The 18,706-nt window shown below is 37.8% G+C and overlaps 1 protein-coding gene across 2 annotated transcripts in view; it reads left to right on the plus strand.

Moving 5' to 3' along the window:
- The first annotated feature begins 8,157 nt into the window (after positions 1-8,157).
- esr2b (estrogen receptor 2b) overlaps positions 8,158-18,706 on the plus strand; it is a 33,003-nt gene continuing 22,454 nt past the window's right edge. Inside the window, exon 1 of one of the 2 annotated variants that reach the window (XM_041812113.1) lies at positions 8,158-8,416. The gene's annotated coding sequence lies outside the window, so the exon portion shown is untranslated. Of the gene's footprint in view, positions 8,417-18,230; positions 18,272-18,706 lie in introns of those variants that run through there. The other variant, XM_041812114.1, reaches the window with a different exon arrangement.

An 18,706-nucleotide genomic window follows, 5' to 3' on the forward strand; every position in this document is an offset into this window, starting at 1 on the left:
TAATTGTGATCCGGATTCACGGAGTACAGCAGCGTGGGAGTGAGGAGGAGCTGCAGGAGAGGTTACCTTGAACTCTTGATCCTCCAGTCCTGTGGAAATCCTTCTCTTGTCTGGACAATTTAGGGCTTTTGCTAAATTCTCTGGCAGGACATCGGCTACTTTGAGACCACGAGACACAAAAAACCCTGCAGCAGTTTTTTGTAAAACTCCCTGTTTAACAAGGATCTTTGGCACAATCATTTTCCACACTTCAGGATGTTAGATCTGACGCTTTAAAGTGTTATATCAGGGAAAGAACTCTCCGGAATATGTTTGAATCTCTATTTATTTGAAACATTTTCATCAGTCAAAGGGGGGCCTTTTGGGAAAAGTTGAGAACAATGGTTTAAGGGAGGTTTTTAAGCCTCCACTGCAAAAGTGCCCCACTCACTCCCCACTGTATTTGATGTGCCATACAGACAAAATTGTGTTGAATTGGTTACAGATTTTGCATTCTTATGCAGAATCTGATTATAGAAATAGACTTTAAGAAAGGATGCATACTCAGGGACTATTTTTGGGGTCCTGCCGTGACTTCAGAGCTCCAGAGCTTCAGTCTTGTTAACTCTGATTTCTCCATTTGGCTTGATTGCAATACAGTTGGTCCTGATTCTTTTGCTCCTCACTTTTAGAAATAGCCTACATCTAAATTAATGTTAACAATCTTAGCTTAACCTGTGCTTCACCTCCAAGTATATGCAGCTGTATATTCAATCTATTACTGGAGAAATGGGCAGCAGGCACACCGAAGCATTGGGAAGCCATTCCCTTCTCCCCATCAGTCATTACTTTCAGAGCAGGCGAGGCACAGAGGGTAGATGAAACTCATTCAGAAATGATTAAGGAAAGAAATGTGGCCAAAGGATGAATCAGATTTCATTTGCAAAGAATTTGGACTCCAAAGAATCAGAGCGACTCCACGTTTCATGCCCAAACCTTGTCCGAACACGTGGGATCTTAAACTCACAACCCTCCCACACACACATTTCCCAGTCTGAGAGGGAGGGCACGTTTATCTTTCTTCTCTCTCACTGGTCTCTGTGCTACTGGAGCAAAGGCTAAAGGAGACAAGAGGACATAAGAGGGAACACACAGTTCCTCCTTCCACTCAGGATTTTTTGGAAAGGAAATAGTCCCCCCTGCTTCTGCCTCGGATCATAAAGCATCACGCTGTCAGCGGTGTGTGTGTCAGCAGCTCATATATGGCAAATAGAATTATCGGAAGATAATTGAAGTAGGCAGAGAAAGACTCCAGGAGTCAGAAAAAGAATCTAGTTTTGTTAAATAGACCAGAAAACAGATGAATGAATCATGTGAGGAAAACAAACAAAGGGCAGAAAACAAAGCTGGTTTCATTCAAAGCTCAGTTTGTTCCTCTCCAATGTTTCCGCTGCTTTTTGATTATGCCCAGTACATCACCTTTAAAGTATCCAGACATGCCACATAAACATGTAGCAGCAATATTTCATTTGATTAGGTTGTTTATGCTTTTATGATATCATGAAAAGCACATTTAGGCACTTTGACTAATTTTGTGTTTACAAAACTGATTCAGATTAAGACCTTTAGCCCTATCGAATGGAGGGTGCAGCCCTGGTGTTCTGCCTTTCTTCCACCTAGCTCAGCCATCATTTACATTACACAGTACAGTCATGGATGAAAGTACTGGCACCCCTGGAATTTTTTCAGAAAATACACCATTTCTCCCAGAAATTGTTGCAAGTACAAATGTTTTTGGTATACACATGTTTATTTCCTTTATGTGCATTAAAACAACACAAAAAAAGCAGAAGAAAAAAAGCCAACATTGACATAATTTTACACAAAACTAAAAAAATTGGACAGACAAAATGATTGGCACCCTTTTAAAACTGTGGGTAAATTATTTTATTTCAAGCATGTGATGCTCATTATGGCTATGTCCAAAACCACACTCATTCCCTACTCCCTATCCACTATATAGTGAGCAGCACATAGTGGACGATATAGTGGACTCAACTGCAAAACACAAAAATGATTTCGGACACTACTCCGGCCGTGGAAAATGACGTCATCGCCATCTCACAAATACTAGAAAAAAGACTAGATTTTAAATTTTTATGCAGTATGTATGGCACATACAGTATGTGCCAGAAGGCTGAACAAAAAATGTCATATCGCCACCTACTGGCTGCTATTTCAGCCTGACTCACTCTCTGTATGCACTCCTCTGACTGTTGTTCTTGTCCATTATTGTCTATTTTTTTATTTACTTGACTATTTATTGGTACACACAATAATAAATAAACCTTTCTACCAAACAATACAGTCATAAATTAAATGAATAACTTTTAGCAATTTGGACAATTATCACACTGTTAAACAACAAAAACAAAAAATATGAACAATCTCAAAGTTACAAGACCATCTCCAGAGATCTTGAAATTCCTTTGTCCACTGTGGGGTGCCAATACTTTCATCCATGACTGTATTTATAACGGACATACACGACTGATAAAATTAATAGTCCATACATGTTAATCAAGCACCCAACCATGCAGTCTCCATTCACAAACATTTGTGATCCAAAAAATATTGTTCCAAAGAGCTCAGCAACTTCTAGTGTGGTACAGTGATGAATGCTACCTGTGAAATAAGACAGTTTGTGAAATTTTATTCCTACAGGACATTCTACAGTCAACTGTAAGTGATTTAATTAGAAAGTGGAAGCGTTTAGGAACAACAGCAACTCAGCTGTGAAGCAGAAGACCATGTAAAATCACAGAGCGTGGTCAACAACCGCTAAGGCACATGGTGTGTAAAAGTTCTCTGCTGATTCCATGCTGAACTTCCATTGGCACTAATGTAAGCTCAAAAACTGTGTGGCTGGAGTTTCATGAATGGAGCAGCTGCATGAAAGCCTCACATCACCAAGGTCAATGCCAAGCGTCAGACTGAGTGGTGTAAAGCACACCGGCACTGAAAGCAGTGGAAGCATCATTGGTGGATGCCAGGAGAACGTTACCTGCCTAACTGCATTGTGCCAACTGTGATGTTCAGTGGAGGAGGGATAATGGTAAGGGGCTGTCTTTCAGGGTTTGGGCTAAGCCCCTTATCTCCAGTGACAGTCTTAATTCTTCAGCATACCAAGACATTTTGGATAATGCTATGCTTCCAACTTTGTGGCAACAGTTTGGGGAAGGCCCTTTCCTATTCCAACATGACTGTGCCCCAGTGAACAAAGAAGGACTATAAAGACATGGTTTGATGAGTTTAGTGTTAATGAACCTGATTGGCCCTCACAGAACCCTGACCTCAAGCCCATTATGCCCCTTTGGTATGAATTGGACCAGAGATTGTGAGTCAGGCCTTCTCATCCAACACCAGTGACCTCATAAATGCTCTACAGAATAAATGGACACAAATTCCAACAGAAACACTCAAAATCTTGTGAACACCAACATCTCACCTGACACACCGGATGGACTGTTTCATATGTCCATTGCATGGATATATTTCACATTCAAATGGGAAACCACTATTTGAGAAGGGCAGGACTTCTTTAAAAATTCTAAGAAGGTGAGTGGGCAAATATTCGGTCTTACATATTCATGAGAGGCCAATCAGGGAGACAAGTTAGAATGTTGTTCACATGCACGGCTCCAGTTGTAAAGTCAGCTTGACAGGCAGACTATGCTGTAGTGCATAAGCAGTAGAGCATGATGTGGATAAAACATACGCCGGGGCTTGTCAGCAGAGGAGCAATAAAGGTGTTCTCCACCAAGCCAAGCTTATGGTGTCATTCTTTGCTCTTTGTCCTAATAAACATATGTGGCACAATTCTAATAAGATGAATGCTTTTTTCGACTGCTAAATGCTTCAGGAGTAGCTATTGGCTTACAGTAGAATTCACCCTCCCTCGTAACGATCACAAACCCATGCCAAAGCAGGTTTGGAGAAGAGCAAAAACGCCTTTCCATCATAAAAACCCTTCAGTGCAGTTCTTTGCTCTTCATTTCATAAAGAAATAAATGAGTTCTGAAAAAACTGCTGCTACATTAGAGCTAAATGCTACACACTAGTGGCAGCCATTGTAAATGGCTTTCAATACGATTAAACCCCATCGGTAGCTACCACCTCATTCTCCTCAAAAGACACTGATTGGTCCTAACCGTGTTTGGTTCGGCACCACCGCTGTGGATTGGAGCTTTCAGGATGGGTTTGCCTGCTCTGCAAGGATAACCAATCTACTTACTGCTACTTACTGCTTTGGATCTGTATGTTAATTCAAAACCCTAATATTTTGCATCATGCAGTATGGATGTCATTTCTGGCGGAAACGAATCACAATGTCCACCAAATCGAGAGAGCAGGGTTTATTTTCAGTTCTTAGAAAGGAGTGGTAGATGTACAGTAAATGCACTAGAGTTAAAGCTGTAATCCAGTCTTGTTTAGCAACAAGGACACAATTACTATTCACTTTTTAGCACAAGTTTTGCAAGAAAAATGAATGTTACAGAGCTATTTTCTTGTCTTGCAGACACAAAGAGAGATGACTCCAAAGTCAGAACAATTTAACCTTTTGGCCCTCTGTGTGGCAGTAGGAACTATTTAAAAATCTTCAACCTTGCGTTTCATCTCAGCTCATATTCGTTTTAAAATATGCAACTGTACAACCTTGAATGTGCTGACCACCTCACCTGTAGGTTATGTGGAGAGAAGAACAAAAAAGTCCCAGAAATCTGAAAATGGAGATGAGGTTACAGCAGGAGATGGATGAAATAAAGCAGCCTGACCTAATAGTGCTGAGATTATAAATCAAAGTCGGAAATCAAATCAAAAAGGGGCAATTAAGGAGATTTAAATCCTGCTCAGAGATGACAGCCACATTACAGTGAAATAACACTGCATAAAGCTCTCTCTGAAAAGGTTATTCTGATCGGCTCTTCACAGTGTAAAAACACCACAGATAAACAAAAAGACTAATAGCATCAAATTGAAATAATTAGGGTGGTTTTAATTTTGTGAGGTGATAAATTCGGCACTTGAATGGCAAATGGACATTCACCAAGCAATTAATGTGTCTGCTTTAACCATAAACTCTTCATCTATAATCAGCTTGAATCTGTCTGTATGCTGTAGCATCATTAAAAGGTTTAGACGTCTTTTTAGTACATGTGAGGAAATGTAATGTATAAAGGTTTATAATTCGTGAAAACCACTAAACCATGACAGCAGGGACTAAATTTAGACCTTGGCTGTTTCTTAGAAAATGCACAGAGTTCCGCAAAGGTTCCTGGAAAAGTTCCTGCTGTCAAGGGCAGCTATTGTTTATTCAGCACATTATTTGATACTGGATCTTGTTTAGGATAAAATCTGTCAGTCACCATCATGAGTGCCTGCAGACAGCATGACCATTATCACCATCTCTGGCAGCTGTTTTTATTAAGTCACTGTCCTTACCTTGGCACCTCTCGGTCTGCAGGTATCTGCTCAAGGAAGAATTTGGCACAATACCATGAATACCTCATGATAATATGTTATATAATGTAGGAACACAATGAACTACAGCCTCAAAAATTAAAACACAGTTAAAGCAAGTTAAAATATTTGCAAGGCTGGTGTTTGCTTGAATGAATTCACACACTGAATTTTTTTTGGTACAGATTACTGTAATTCAAGGTGTGTATGTGGTAAAGAAATTAAGCTTATGTTGGGATTATTCTGAATGTTTCAGTCTTTAAATTATTTTTTTCAGGCATTTGCCTTTATTTAATAGGACAGCTGAAAAGACACAGAATATGTGCGAAGAGAGGGGCAAGACCAAGCAGCAACCTCGGGTCCTGAAAAATGAAGTCAATGCGGAAGTGCAAAAAATTGTAATACCGCGAGTGTCCACTTGAGGCTGGCTGCAGGAACACCGGAAGTCCCGTCTGGACACCTGTTAAACAGCTGGTTTTTACACTAGAAATAAACTGGTTTACAGCCTGGTTCAAAAAACCAAACGTGTCTCATTAGGTAGTGTCTTATTGTGCTCTCACTGTACGGGGGGTGAAATTTTTGTACCACGATCTTTGGATTACATTCAGGATAAACCTCACTTCCCGCTGATTGGCGCGTATCATTTGATTGACAGATAGCTCAGCAGGCAGAGGCTCCATTTCTGTCTACCAGAATGCTAGCTAGCTAGCTGACAGGAAGTTGCACTTAGTGGGCGGGCCGTTGGGACTGCAGTTTCAATATGGAGGCCTCCGTGGATTGGCTTCAAAAGCCATTTGAGTCCGCTTATTGTAAGCAGATGGGTGACGTCACGTAGGGTTTGTCCAATTCTTTCTACAGTCAATGGGAGAGACATGCATCGAGACCAGGAATCAATCCCACGACCAGTGCAACAAGGACTATAGCCTGCGCTTATAGACACCTGCTGTACCCACTGAGCTACACTGGTGCCCATCCTAAGAAAATCTAATAAATATTAAAACATTTATACAGGAGGACAGACTTCACTTAGATTCAAACATACACTCTAAGTACTTTGTTTATTGTGTTTTTTTTCTGGTCTCCTGTTGGTTCAGTTGCTCATAATATCAGTTGAAACATTCAAGCCACAGATGTTGCTTGACACCAGGCAAGGCACCCAACTCCATCAGGCCTCAAGCAAGTGGTCCCTGAAGGCTGACGCACTCTCAGCCTCAGCAGTGCATCAAAATATGCAAAATTTGCAGTGACAGTAGGAAACCCCCCCAAGGGCCCCCCTTTTGAGAATAAGCATTTAAAGAACCAGTGCTCATCATTGGCTTCATAATATGGGTTTACAATACAATGTTGTAGATTATTGCTTCAAGTCAGTCAATTCATGACAGAAATTTATGGCTGTACGCTCACCTAATCTGACAAAGTGACCAATGTAATTGACAAAAAAGTATACTAAGATTCAGAGTTAATGTCATTTATCATTTGGTTGTCCTGTATGCATGTATACCTATTCATTACACTCACTTAATTTGAATGGTGGCCCTGTATAAGCTTTACAGGCCTTCTAAATTTAAGATATTTTTTTTAATCATTCTGATTTTTATATTTCCTTATTTTTCTTTTTCAAATTTATTTTGTTTTAGTTTTTTAATTAATATTTTAAGACTCAACACTAACGCTATGATAAGATATGATAAAATGTGATATGGCATAATATGCCATGGCAGCACATGACATGTCCAGTAACAACACTATACATTACTGTATAATATATGTTATGATATGACATAATTCCACTCTCAAAGACCCTAAATCCACAGCAGCTTTAATCAGTCTGATCGTTTGGGGGCCAAATAGGGAGAAGTGAGGCCACCGATTGATGTTTACTGTAATAGTATATACTTTTCTGTCCTAAATTTGTTTCCAAAATGAGTTTAATAGTTAACCAAACAAATCCATTTGTAAACAAAAGGCATAAAATGAAGGGGGGGTTAAAGGTGCCACGTGGTTCCCCAGGAGGGTTGGTATGGCCCTGGCCAGACTAACTGGAAAAGGAACAACAACAAACAGGAGACGGCAGCAGATCCAGATAAGACGTTTTATTGTTTTTATCATAACATCAATGACTCCTCTAAGTAAACGTGCCTCACAAGAATTTACTGACTCAGACAATGCCATAAAGAGAATCATAAGACAAAAAGGTGCCTGAATAATCAAAACAAATCCACACAAAGCAGAAGGATAAACATGGAAGCTTTAATTCAGCTGTCATGTCTGTTTGGCTCTTTGAAAAAAAAAAGAAGAAGAAAAAAGAAAAAAAAACAAGCTCATAGGAACATAAATTTTCTTGAGCAGCCTACAGGTTGTGCCTACAGGTCAATTTGGCCTTTAGTGTTGTTTTATTCTGTTCAGCTGCTTAATCATTAACTTTAAGTGGATGGGGTGAAGGAAAACCACAAAGTTAAGGTAAGCTTTCAAAGACGACATGCTATTTTATTCTAGTAGTTTATTCAAACGCATAACAACGTGAAATGTCCAAAGAGCATGATGTTTTGGTGATTTATACCACTTTATGGTGAAGTTTATGACCCTCCTCCTGCCGGGCACCTCTCCACTAGGGGGGCGTGTCCTCCAGTGACGTCTCCACAACGCCCAAACCTTAAACCTGCTGCTGTGAGTCGTGGAGAGGAGATGAAGTGAAGTATTGATAACGAGCTTAGAGAGAAGTCGTCCCCGGAGGAATACGGCGGAGGATTTAACACAACACACCGGGTGTACATGTGATTCATAGTTTCACTTTCACTCGTATCCGTTTTAACGCTTGTTCTGCCTTTATTGACTGTCCAAAGTGCTGAGAAAACGAGTGAACTCCGAGAGCAGCGGCTGATCTTTGACTTTAATCAACGTGTGGACCGAGTGACAGGTTCGTGACAGGTTATGTTTTTATCCTCCAAAAAGCAGAATATGACAGACAGGGAAATGTTAAAAGTCTCTTTTATTAATGTATGGTGAGAAAGTGTTTTTAATGCGGAGTTTTTGTCTTCCTTTTAAACTTTACGTCATACTTTAACGTTAACAGCTAATACGTTACTTAAATTGGCTAATAATTGCAGTTAACGGTCACGAGGTTAAGCTAGCTCACCCTGGTGCTAGTAAGGGCTAAAAGGTCAAGTATATTTAAACATTAATGAACAAGTTCTTCTTATAACTGTATGGAAATGTAAAATAAGGAATATAAATACAGTTATAAGGTCTCCTTGAGGAAAATACAACTACACATTTAATTCCGTTATTTATGCAAAGTACCTCTCTAAAAAGGAATATGTTGAACTAGCTCAGTTAGCCCAATAGATACGTCTGCTCCAAGTCTGTCAGAAATGCTCGATATTTCGAAACTTTCCTCGACAAAACTTTTATTAAAATGATAATTTACATTATTTTAATAATTCATATTATTAAAAAGCACGACTCTTCAGAACAAAATACGTTATTCTTAGAACAGCTGCATAGAAGAGTGAGAATCCATTAAAAATGCATACAATTTTTTAGCATCCTGACTAAATTGCAAAAAAATATAACTGCCTATGTGTTTGTGCAATTTAAAGAGTATGAAGGTGTTTAACTGCAGACATTGTCAACCAAAAACATGGAATTATCCCAGAACAAGTGCTAAAGACATATATTTATTTCTGTGCTACTGAAACAGGTATAAAATTCATTTTATTCTTACACAAAACATTTTAAAGGTTAGAATTCTGGCATAACCCCAGTCTGCTCTATATTTGTTGATCAAAAACACACAATAAACCTCCAAAGAGAGGCAACAGATAGGAGAAGCATGCAGTAGATAGAACAGACATAATTAAACTTCAGTTAATTGTGTTTTTGAGCTTTTTGGTAACACATCTTAAACATTTCTTTTACACCTTAGACCCTGTAAATGTTGCTGAACTCGCAGCTCTTTCTTCCTCAGTATGTTGATAGAACAGTCTTATCAAAAACTCAATTAAATATCTGTACTTGAGCTTTTTAGTACCACTTAATTGTTCTTACATACATTTTTCCCACTTTCAAGACGTTGAATGTTGCTTTACTTGTTGCTCCTTCCTTCCTAGCATGTTCACTTTATGTTCAGTCTCTAAAAATATGCAGTGGATTGAACAATTGTTCTAAAAATTCAATCAAAAATCTGATTTTGAGTCTTTCAGTACCACATAATCATATTTGCATGCATCTTTCCCTCTTAAGAGGAATTGCATGTTGCTTAACTGGCAGCTACTTCCTCCTAAGCATGTCCATATTTTCCTCAGTCTTTTTGAATATGCAACTGATAGAACAGTCTTTTCCAAAAACTCAATTAAATATCTGTTCTTGAGCTTTTTAGTACCACACAATTCTATCAACATGCCTTTTACACTCGAGACATGTTAAATTTGCTAAACTTGCAGCCCCTTCTTCCTCAGCATGTTCAGTTTTTTTTCCGATGTTTTTTAAAATGTACAGTTGTTAGAATAGTTTTATCCAAAAATCTGTTCTTGAGCTTTTTGGTACCACTTAATTCTTCTTACATAGCTCTTTTCTACTTAAGAGACATTGAGTGTTGCTTAACTTGCAGCCTCTTCCTCCTCATGATTTTAACTTTTTCTTCACTGTCTGAAAAAATAGAGTTGATAGAACACTCTTACAAAAAACTCAATTATACCTTTAACCTTTTTAGAACCACATAATTGTATCAAAATGCGTATTTTCCTCTTACGGGACATTGCATGTTACTTAACTGGCAGCTCCTTCCTCCTCAGCATTTTCACTTTTTTTAAGTCTCTTAAAATGTTTACGTGACAGTACAATCTTACCAAATCTAAATTAAATATCTGTTCTTTAGCTTTTTAGGACCACATTATCCTACTTCTGTACATTTTTCCCACTTAAGAGAAACTAAATGTTGCTTAACTGGCAGCTCCCTCTACCTCAGCATGTTATCTTCTTCAGGGTTTCTGAGAGGGAAAAGGCAACATCTGGTACACAATGGAAAATCGTTTAATTTCAAAATACTTTAGTGGAAACATAGCTCACTAATGTCTAGTAAATATCAGAGCAGTCTAGGGTGGTCAAAGCTGAGGCAAATTTTTTTTTTGTCATTTGATATATTCACTTGCAAAAATGCCATTTGAATGGTAATAATACTTTTAAATAATTGAAATAGCAGAATTAAGAAAAAATAATGTGCAAACTGGTCATCGTTGTGAACTGGAATAATTTTATGTCCGAAACTTCTTCCAAAGAGGAGCTTGTTGAATTGAATTAATGCCAAATGATAAAATTTCTGTCATATTTAATATCTTGCTAACTCTTAAAGGTCACTCAGTGCAGCCTTATTAAAGATGACTGTTTCATCCATGATTCACTGCCTCTGCACAAATGCTCTGCAGACTATTTGTGCACTAAATTATATCTCTCCCTGCAGCTGGTTTGCATGAAAGAGTTTGCAAACCAGAAAACAGCGGTTGAAAGTCAAGCCAATGTCATCAGTTTGTTCAGTTTCTCTCTCAAAAATCAAGTAAAATATTACCATCAGTCATACATGGAGGTTGTGTTTGCAGAAGTCAAGAAGTGTATTTTGTTATAAAGCTTCTGGATGAAGGTACTTACTTTAAAATGCTGCCCTTGCACAGTTTATTAGAGCAAACCTTTGTTTCATTTTGTAAGGAATGTTAGGTATAAATTGTGATCACTAAAGCTTTTTTTTTTTTTTTTTTTTTTTTAATTATTACAAACCTGACCCTCTGTGCTGCTGTTCCAAAGTCCCAGAATGGAAATGGGTGAGGATTTATGCCGCTCAGCCTCCTCTTCATGGCCTTGAGACTGCTCATGGAGTAATAATAATCTTGCCTTAATTGTAAATACCAGATTCCCCACTCATGAATAACTCAGCTGAGGGGGAGTAATATGTGTGGGTGTATGGAGGGGTGTATGGAGGGAAGTCCTGCAGTTACCAGAAATAAAAAGTCGGAATTTAAGAGCATCCTTTTCTGGTCTCCGGGTTTCACCCACGTTTGAAAGAATTCCACCGGCCGGCGCCAAAAACTTGCCAAGGTCACTATGCTCGACAAGTCCCGATACCCCCCACCCTCCTACTACTACTCCATCATCAGGTAGTCCACCACCCAAGATACCCGAGTACAGAGCGTAACTAAAACACAGCCATAGTGAACAGTAAAGTACAGCAGCGCCTCACTGCAGCACTGCAGTCGCCCTCGCTGGATGTTTCTAGGCAGAGAAAGGTGTCATGCTTCAGTTATATTATTATCTTTGTGTGTAGTGTAAAAGTGTAATCATAATAAAAGCAGTTTGTCCTATCTCAGGGTCAGCCCTTTATCCTCAATTGTAGTAGTGCAGCAAAAATCATGAAGACATCTCAGATGTTGGAGAAGAGAGCTGAGTTAAACCACTTTAGGTTTCCCAGACGTAGTCTAAAATATCCTGAAGTTGCCCAAAAAGTGTGGATGGACTTATGCTTTGCAGCTACTTTTTGCTGTGATTATAAAGTGTCATTCCAGTTAAGGATGTTAGGAAATAAGAATTTTAAACTTTCACACAGTTCTAGTAGAAATCTGATACTGATGCAAGTATATATATCACAGCAACAAAAAAGCAAATCAAGGTCAACCAGCATGGGATACATTTTGGTGATTAGTTTTAATGTTAAAGGGGCTCAGCTAGCCTCTTAGCTCAATACAAGACCTAAGACAATGAGTAATTTGTGATATTGATTGCCTCAAAGCAAGGTACATTGGTTAAACTGTGGGAAAAGGACACCCTTTTAGTCATGTGTAGGGCTCATACTCGATGTATGTAAAATTTCTGATGATAAATTCAAAGTACAAGTCCATTTAGAGCTGGAAAGTCCTAAATTTCCTCTATTCACATTCATTCTGAATGTCTGTTCCCCCACTTTCTGAACCCTACAAACATTCAGTATCACATGATTCCGAGCAACCTATTGGGGAATATCAGCAAAATATAACAATCTTTTTCTATATTGCAATGCTCAATTCTGGTAGTAACCGTTGCAACCAGTGCAATTAAAAAAAAAAAAATAGAAAGAAAATATAGGCTATTTGTTATTTGGTCCCTTCTGTGGTCCTGTAGAAACATGCAAAATGGAAAATTCCAATGGCCAAGTCAGTGGTGGGGACCCTCCCTATGTATGAATAAAATAATTATTTTATGTTATAAATAAAAATAAAATGATTGTATACATTCAAGTGATTTAAAACTAAATTAGATGGGCCTATATAAACATATATAAATTTTTAAACAAAGTTTTTTCTGACAGTTCCTACTAGGTTCAGTATAACACACTGCACCTTTAAAATGTGGTATCAAAAACTATCAACTTTTCAAAAATGCTATATTTTTGGAGTTTTTTTTTTTTTTTACTTTGGTGTCTCAGTGCTCTCTTTTTATAGAGTTGAAACAATGTTAGAGTATTGGAAACTTTTTAGATGATCTAAAAACTGAGGAAACTTTTTTCTTACCCTTGGTCTATAGCCAGGTTTGCCTTTAGGTCCCCTCAGCATCACTTTAAAAGCATCCACTAAGAGCAGCTCTGTAAATGTAGGTTTTTTAGTAGTAGTTGTTTTTTTTTTTTTTTTTACATAAAGAAATGTAATGAATGGGACTCAAAACTGAACTAACTGGGACTGTTGCTGTTAGCTGGTGTGACAGGCAACTGCTCCTCTGCTCACTGTTGGTTGGGTTGCTGTGGTGTCTTGGCTTTATTTTGATTTAATGATGGGGGTTTATTGGCGTTGAAGGACAAGTTAGTGATGCTTTTTAATATTATGTTAAAGGTTTTAGGTTGCACTATGAAATGGAGGTGTAACGATTCATCGATGTATATTGATATGTCGATTGATTGATTGATGTTCCAATCAGATTGATGGAAAGTCAAAACATCAATCCAAATTGATGCTTCAAGCTATGCTTTTATTTTGAAATTCCCCCGCTTGCCTGTTGACATTTTCCACCCCGGGCAGTGTGTTCAACAAGCTAGCTGCAAGCTAGCTAACTAGCAGCAGCAGTGGCGTAAAGTTTTGCGGCTAAGGGAAAGAGGATTACCTTTCCTCTCTCAGCTGTGTGGACATATTTCAGACAGAAGCTGCTGCAGGAAGGGTCTCTCCCCTTAGTTTGTCGACTACGTCTACATCTTTATCTGTATATAACCGCCATATCAGATTGTTCACGGATAAAATCCCTCCACTCGTTATGGCTGAGGTAGCTCAAGAGTTGTCTGCAGCAGAAACACAGAGACGTAAAAGTCAGCTGCTGCATGTCTCCTTTGTTACACAAATTTTATTTTGCCGTCTCACGTCTAATGAAAATATAATCTGTCCAGACTTCAAGCAGGACAGCTGCTCTCTACCCCTTCCCCCTCGCTCTCATCACAAGAACGTCTTTTATAATAAAATTTTGCTCCAGTCTAAACTCTCCATTTATTTAAACCAAGGTAGCAATGAATAAAAAATAATAAAAATACATCACTGTTACATCATATGGCACATATTTAACCTTATTTAAATCTCCTAAGATGAATAAACTACAAAAATAAACTATGCCACATTAATAGGCCCCTGTATAAAGTATGAAGGGCTGATATAAAGCAGAAATGCATGTTGAAGTCCGCATGTGTGTAGATAAGTTTAAGAAAAAAAAATCTAAAATGGGAACACAGGCCAAACATTTTGATCATTATTATAAAGGGTTGCAGAAAAAGTCCATATTGGTGCTCTAGAGTGATCTGAGGATTTGAGGAAATAAAATGTTTGGAACTGAAAATGTTTGCTGTTTTAAATCAACATGTTTTAACACAAATGTTCATAGTTGTGTTCCTAATTTAAAGGTAATTTCAGTCTTTGCTGTTTTTGTTAAACTGATAATTTTATTAAAAACAGAGACCTGTCTATAATGTAACCCCTTTTGCTGTAACTATGTAAAGTTTTTACATCGTGGCAGATTTTGTGATATTGGAAAATATTGTTCCAAAATATCGATATTGTATCGGGATGAAACTGGTAATTTACATCCCTACTATGAAACAGACTTAACAACTTGTACTGGGCCAAATTAAGCCATGTTGTCAAGTAAATTCTTCAAGGACATGTCCTTGAGGATCATGTCTTCCTCAGTCTTCTTTCCGCAAAGAGAAAGACAGGTGGAGAAATGGAGCATGGTGATTTTGTATCCTATTTAAGGCATGTTGCTGAAAAACAGTACCTAATTAGAAGCTTCTCATCAGTATTTCTGAGGATGCTTTCCTTGCACAAAACTCATGAAATGTGTACTAGATGCATGTGTACTCTTTATTTTTGCCCCACGGTTCCCATCTCTTTTTTATCGAAGGATGAACAATGCTGTAGATTTCTATTGTGACTCCTAAAAACAGGCTTTTTGTAATTTAAACATCAACCACTAGCTTCTGCTGCTTTATTTCAGGTAGTAAGGATCATTAAGGGAAGAAAACTGATACAAAATAGCCAGTTCCATTCATCATGACCCTGTAGATCTTAGAGGTCTGACACACCCCACTCTGCAGTATTGAGTACTAGCCAATAGAGGCAGAGAGGGGCAGGTCATGTCTTCTCCATCTTAGGAAAAAAAAGCAGCATACTACTGAATGATGTGCATCAGAGTGAATTTAAAAGTGATTAGCCTATACTTTATTGATATTAAAAATTATAAGTGGGTTTACTGTACTACTGTAAGTGAAGTCTTTTGGGGTTTAGTAAATCCCTATGGAAATATCCGTCACACAAGTCAAATGTCAATGACAGTATGGGAGTTAAACATTGACAGAACATGGCAGCTGTCTGTCCATGAATTAATGTAGCTTGGTGCTTTTTTTCTCTAATATTATTTAGATGACAGCCATATTACTTGTGTTTTTATAAGCAATTCCTGCATTTGGTTTGAGGTTTTAATTTTTAACCTGAACCCAAATCTTTGATTTTTTTTAAAAACTTTCTGTCTTTGAGGGCATCTCCTTAGCCGTTGCTTTTTGTTAGCATATTCTCATGATTTTTAGAGGTTAAAATTCTCTTCCACCAGCAAGCTGTATGACATGACAGGTGAAGCTACATTCTGCTCATACTTGAAGAACAGTGTTACACTCTGTTGTTTTGAGTTATCACACTAGTCTGAAGCTTACTTTTCCCATGCTTGAATGTATCATTGTTGTGTTTTAATTTTTTTTTTTTTACCAAAGTGTAATACACTGTGGATATAGCTTAATTGTGTTGCTATTGTATAAGTGCGCAGTGTTACAGTCGCTGCTGTTCTGATGAACAAATTATAAAACTTGGATAAGACTTTCATTTTCCTAAGCCTGAACAGATCGTTTTTTTAGGGTTTAATTCCTTTTACAAAGGTTTTAAACCACAGATACAGCTTTGTGATAATGTTAAAGTTTAAGCACAGTATTGAACTCCTAGCTGCTTTGATATAGTGGAATATACTTCTTTTATTTTTATAGCTTTGTTTTCCTTTACAGAGGTGTATTACACTGCAAACAGTGTTAATGTTGCTTTCATTGTATAAGGACTGTAATGCTCACTTATTTGCTCTGATATACCAAGACACCGTGCTGGAATTCTTTAGAATCACCTGCATAGGGGATTGTTCTTTTCTTCTCTTTTTGGTTTATTGATATTTTTAAAATTTTTGTTCTCAAAATGCAAAGAAAATTTTTTGAACTTTAATACCAGTTGAACAGTCAGTATCCTTTATTAACAATCCAGAACCCAACTATGTTTACTTGCCTATGATGCATTATTAAAAAGGCACAGAAATTTGAAAAAAGATGATTAAACTGCTTGTCTGCTTATAAATGTCATTAGATCACTGATCATTTCAGCTCCATCTTGCCCATTAATTCCATTCAGTAAAACTTAGTAAGTTTTTGGTAAGATTGAAAAGTAGATTAATGGCTTTCTGAGCATGTCACACATTTTGAGGAGTACAGTCCTACTGTAGATGTGTCAGGCTTGTGGGCCATTCAGCAGCTCTGACAGGTAAAATGACTTTAAACTCAGATGTAGTAATGGGCCTGTCCATTCTGCTGAAGCTTCTCTTTTTTTCTTCTTCTTCTCTATGAGCCAAAGCAGCTCCTTCCAGCTCCTCCCGCTCCCATGTAATCTGTCCACCTCTTCAATTGAGTCCAGCTCCTCTCCTCCAGCAGCTCCTTGTCGTCTTTGTGGGGCAGAGAGAATGGAGTAAAAGAGTCCGTCTAATGGTTTTGCTGGGGGTCTTTGTGTTTTGGTATGTGCTGCTGGCTTGGAGCCTTGTTCTGAGGGGAGGAGGGCTCCATGCTTCTTTATACACAAGAAATAAACAGGTTTTTGATACATTGGCCTGAAAACTGTGTTCAGTGGAGAAACATGTTGTACTTCCATTCATGTTCAGCTCTTGTTTCATTCAATGTTGAGATATTTCTCCTTGCTGATGCATGCTTTGTTAAAGCAGGGTGTGCCCTCTGGAACCGTTTCTTCTATCTTCCAAAGGTGACAGATCTGAGCTACATTTCTGCTTTATTTTCTCTTCTAAACAAGCTTTTTCCTCATTGGAGACCCCATTATTTTGAGAAGAAAAAACACACATTTTTCAATGTGAACAGGGTCTTGGATGGACTTCCTGTCTTTGATTGGACTCTGCAGGGTGTTTCAGTATTTCTTTATCCCGTTCCATTCATGTTTCACAATAGGGCCTCATTCTATCACAATGCATTGATACATGATGTTGAAAAGCAGGCTGTAAAACTATTAGTGTGAATGAGCACTCAATTTGTTTAATTGGTATGTAGCACTAGATTTAAACTTTTTAACCACATGAGAGCACTTTAAGTTGGAGTAAATTACATCACCAGATGATTTGATTTGATTTTTTTTTTATTAAAAATGGACAGATAATTGTGAAAAATGTTTTTATCTGCATGGATTGTGTGTTATAAAGTTGACATACTTGGTCAAAAAGAGATGCAAAGAAAAGATTGTGCCAGGACTGGCAAAAAAAAGCACCAAAGCAGCTTACTTAGTTTTATACGTTTCTCTTGTTTTTACTGAAAAAACACATGGAAACTTGGTTAATATTTTTTTATTTACTGTAAGTCAAGTCAAAATTTTCACAGTTAGTGAGCCAAAAAACTATCTGTGACAATTTAACCTGCACCATAGCGAATATTGGACACAGAAAAACTGCCTATTCAGGAATATGTCACTAAATGAAACATGCATATAGTCTAGATTTGCCTTTAATCCAATTGGGAATTTGCATTTTTTATTTGCTTGTTGATGAATAAAATTTGTCAAAAGGTGGTTTGTTTTGAAGTTCTTATATTGGACAGTAGCTTTAGTTCCACAATACCATCTCTATGTTTATCTCCTTGTTTAAGTTTTCTGTATTTATATATTTCTTTTGGCATGAGCAATTTGCAATGATTTCTACATTAATACTTGTTTGATTTTAAGAAAGGCAGTGTGAAGGCTTCAGCACAGCCCTTTGTTTTAAAGACCTGATGAACAGTATTGTGAATGAATCAGAGGAATAAAGTTGCATTAAGGCACCTTTGACCCTTCGTTGCTTGCCTGGTGGTTTACCATGGAGAGCTGCCATGAACACCAGTCCGTCCAAAGCTCAAACTTCAGCACAGACACTGACAAAACAGATATTTGCATAGTTGATGGGTAACAGCCTTACTGTGGAGCCACACAGTCGAAAGAACCAAGTAAGCTGTTTTGATAACTTCACATTTCGATTTGTTTGGCAGTTTTAACCTCATGAATGGGCTTTGGGTTATAAAATGCTTCTGACAAGTTTTAAAATGGGGATGACTTTATTTCATTGCATCTGAATGTTTGATTTTGGAAAGTCTGTGAAGATACTTGGATGTGTAATGTCAGCCACAATGAAAGCAATAAGTTTTATTTGTATGATTGTGTATCATCATGTTTTTTGTACCGGTCTTGCCTTACAGCCAGGCTGTATGAAAGGATCCCTCTCTGCTGCTCACTTCCTTGTTTTATAAACCTTGATCTGGTTGTGTTTAGCCATTACAGTTCCAGTTTCATGGACATGATAATATTTTTATTCTGCCTTTTTCAGTGCGTTTAAAAAGAGCAGATTAATCCTGAGTTGACTAAAAATGGTTTTGCATCATTGT

Source organism: Cheilinus undulatus, linkage group 18 (genome assembly GCF_018320785.1).
Source record: "Cheilinus undulatus linkage group 18, ASM1832078v1, whole genome shotgun sequence".
NCBI classification, from domain to species: Eukaryota; Metazoa; Chordata; class Actinopteri; order Labriformes; family Labridae; genus Cheilinus; species Cheilinus undulatus.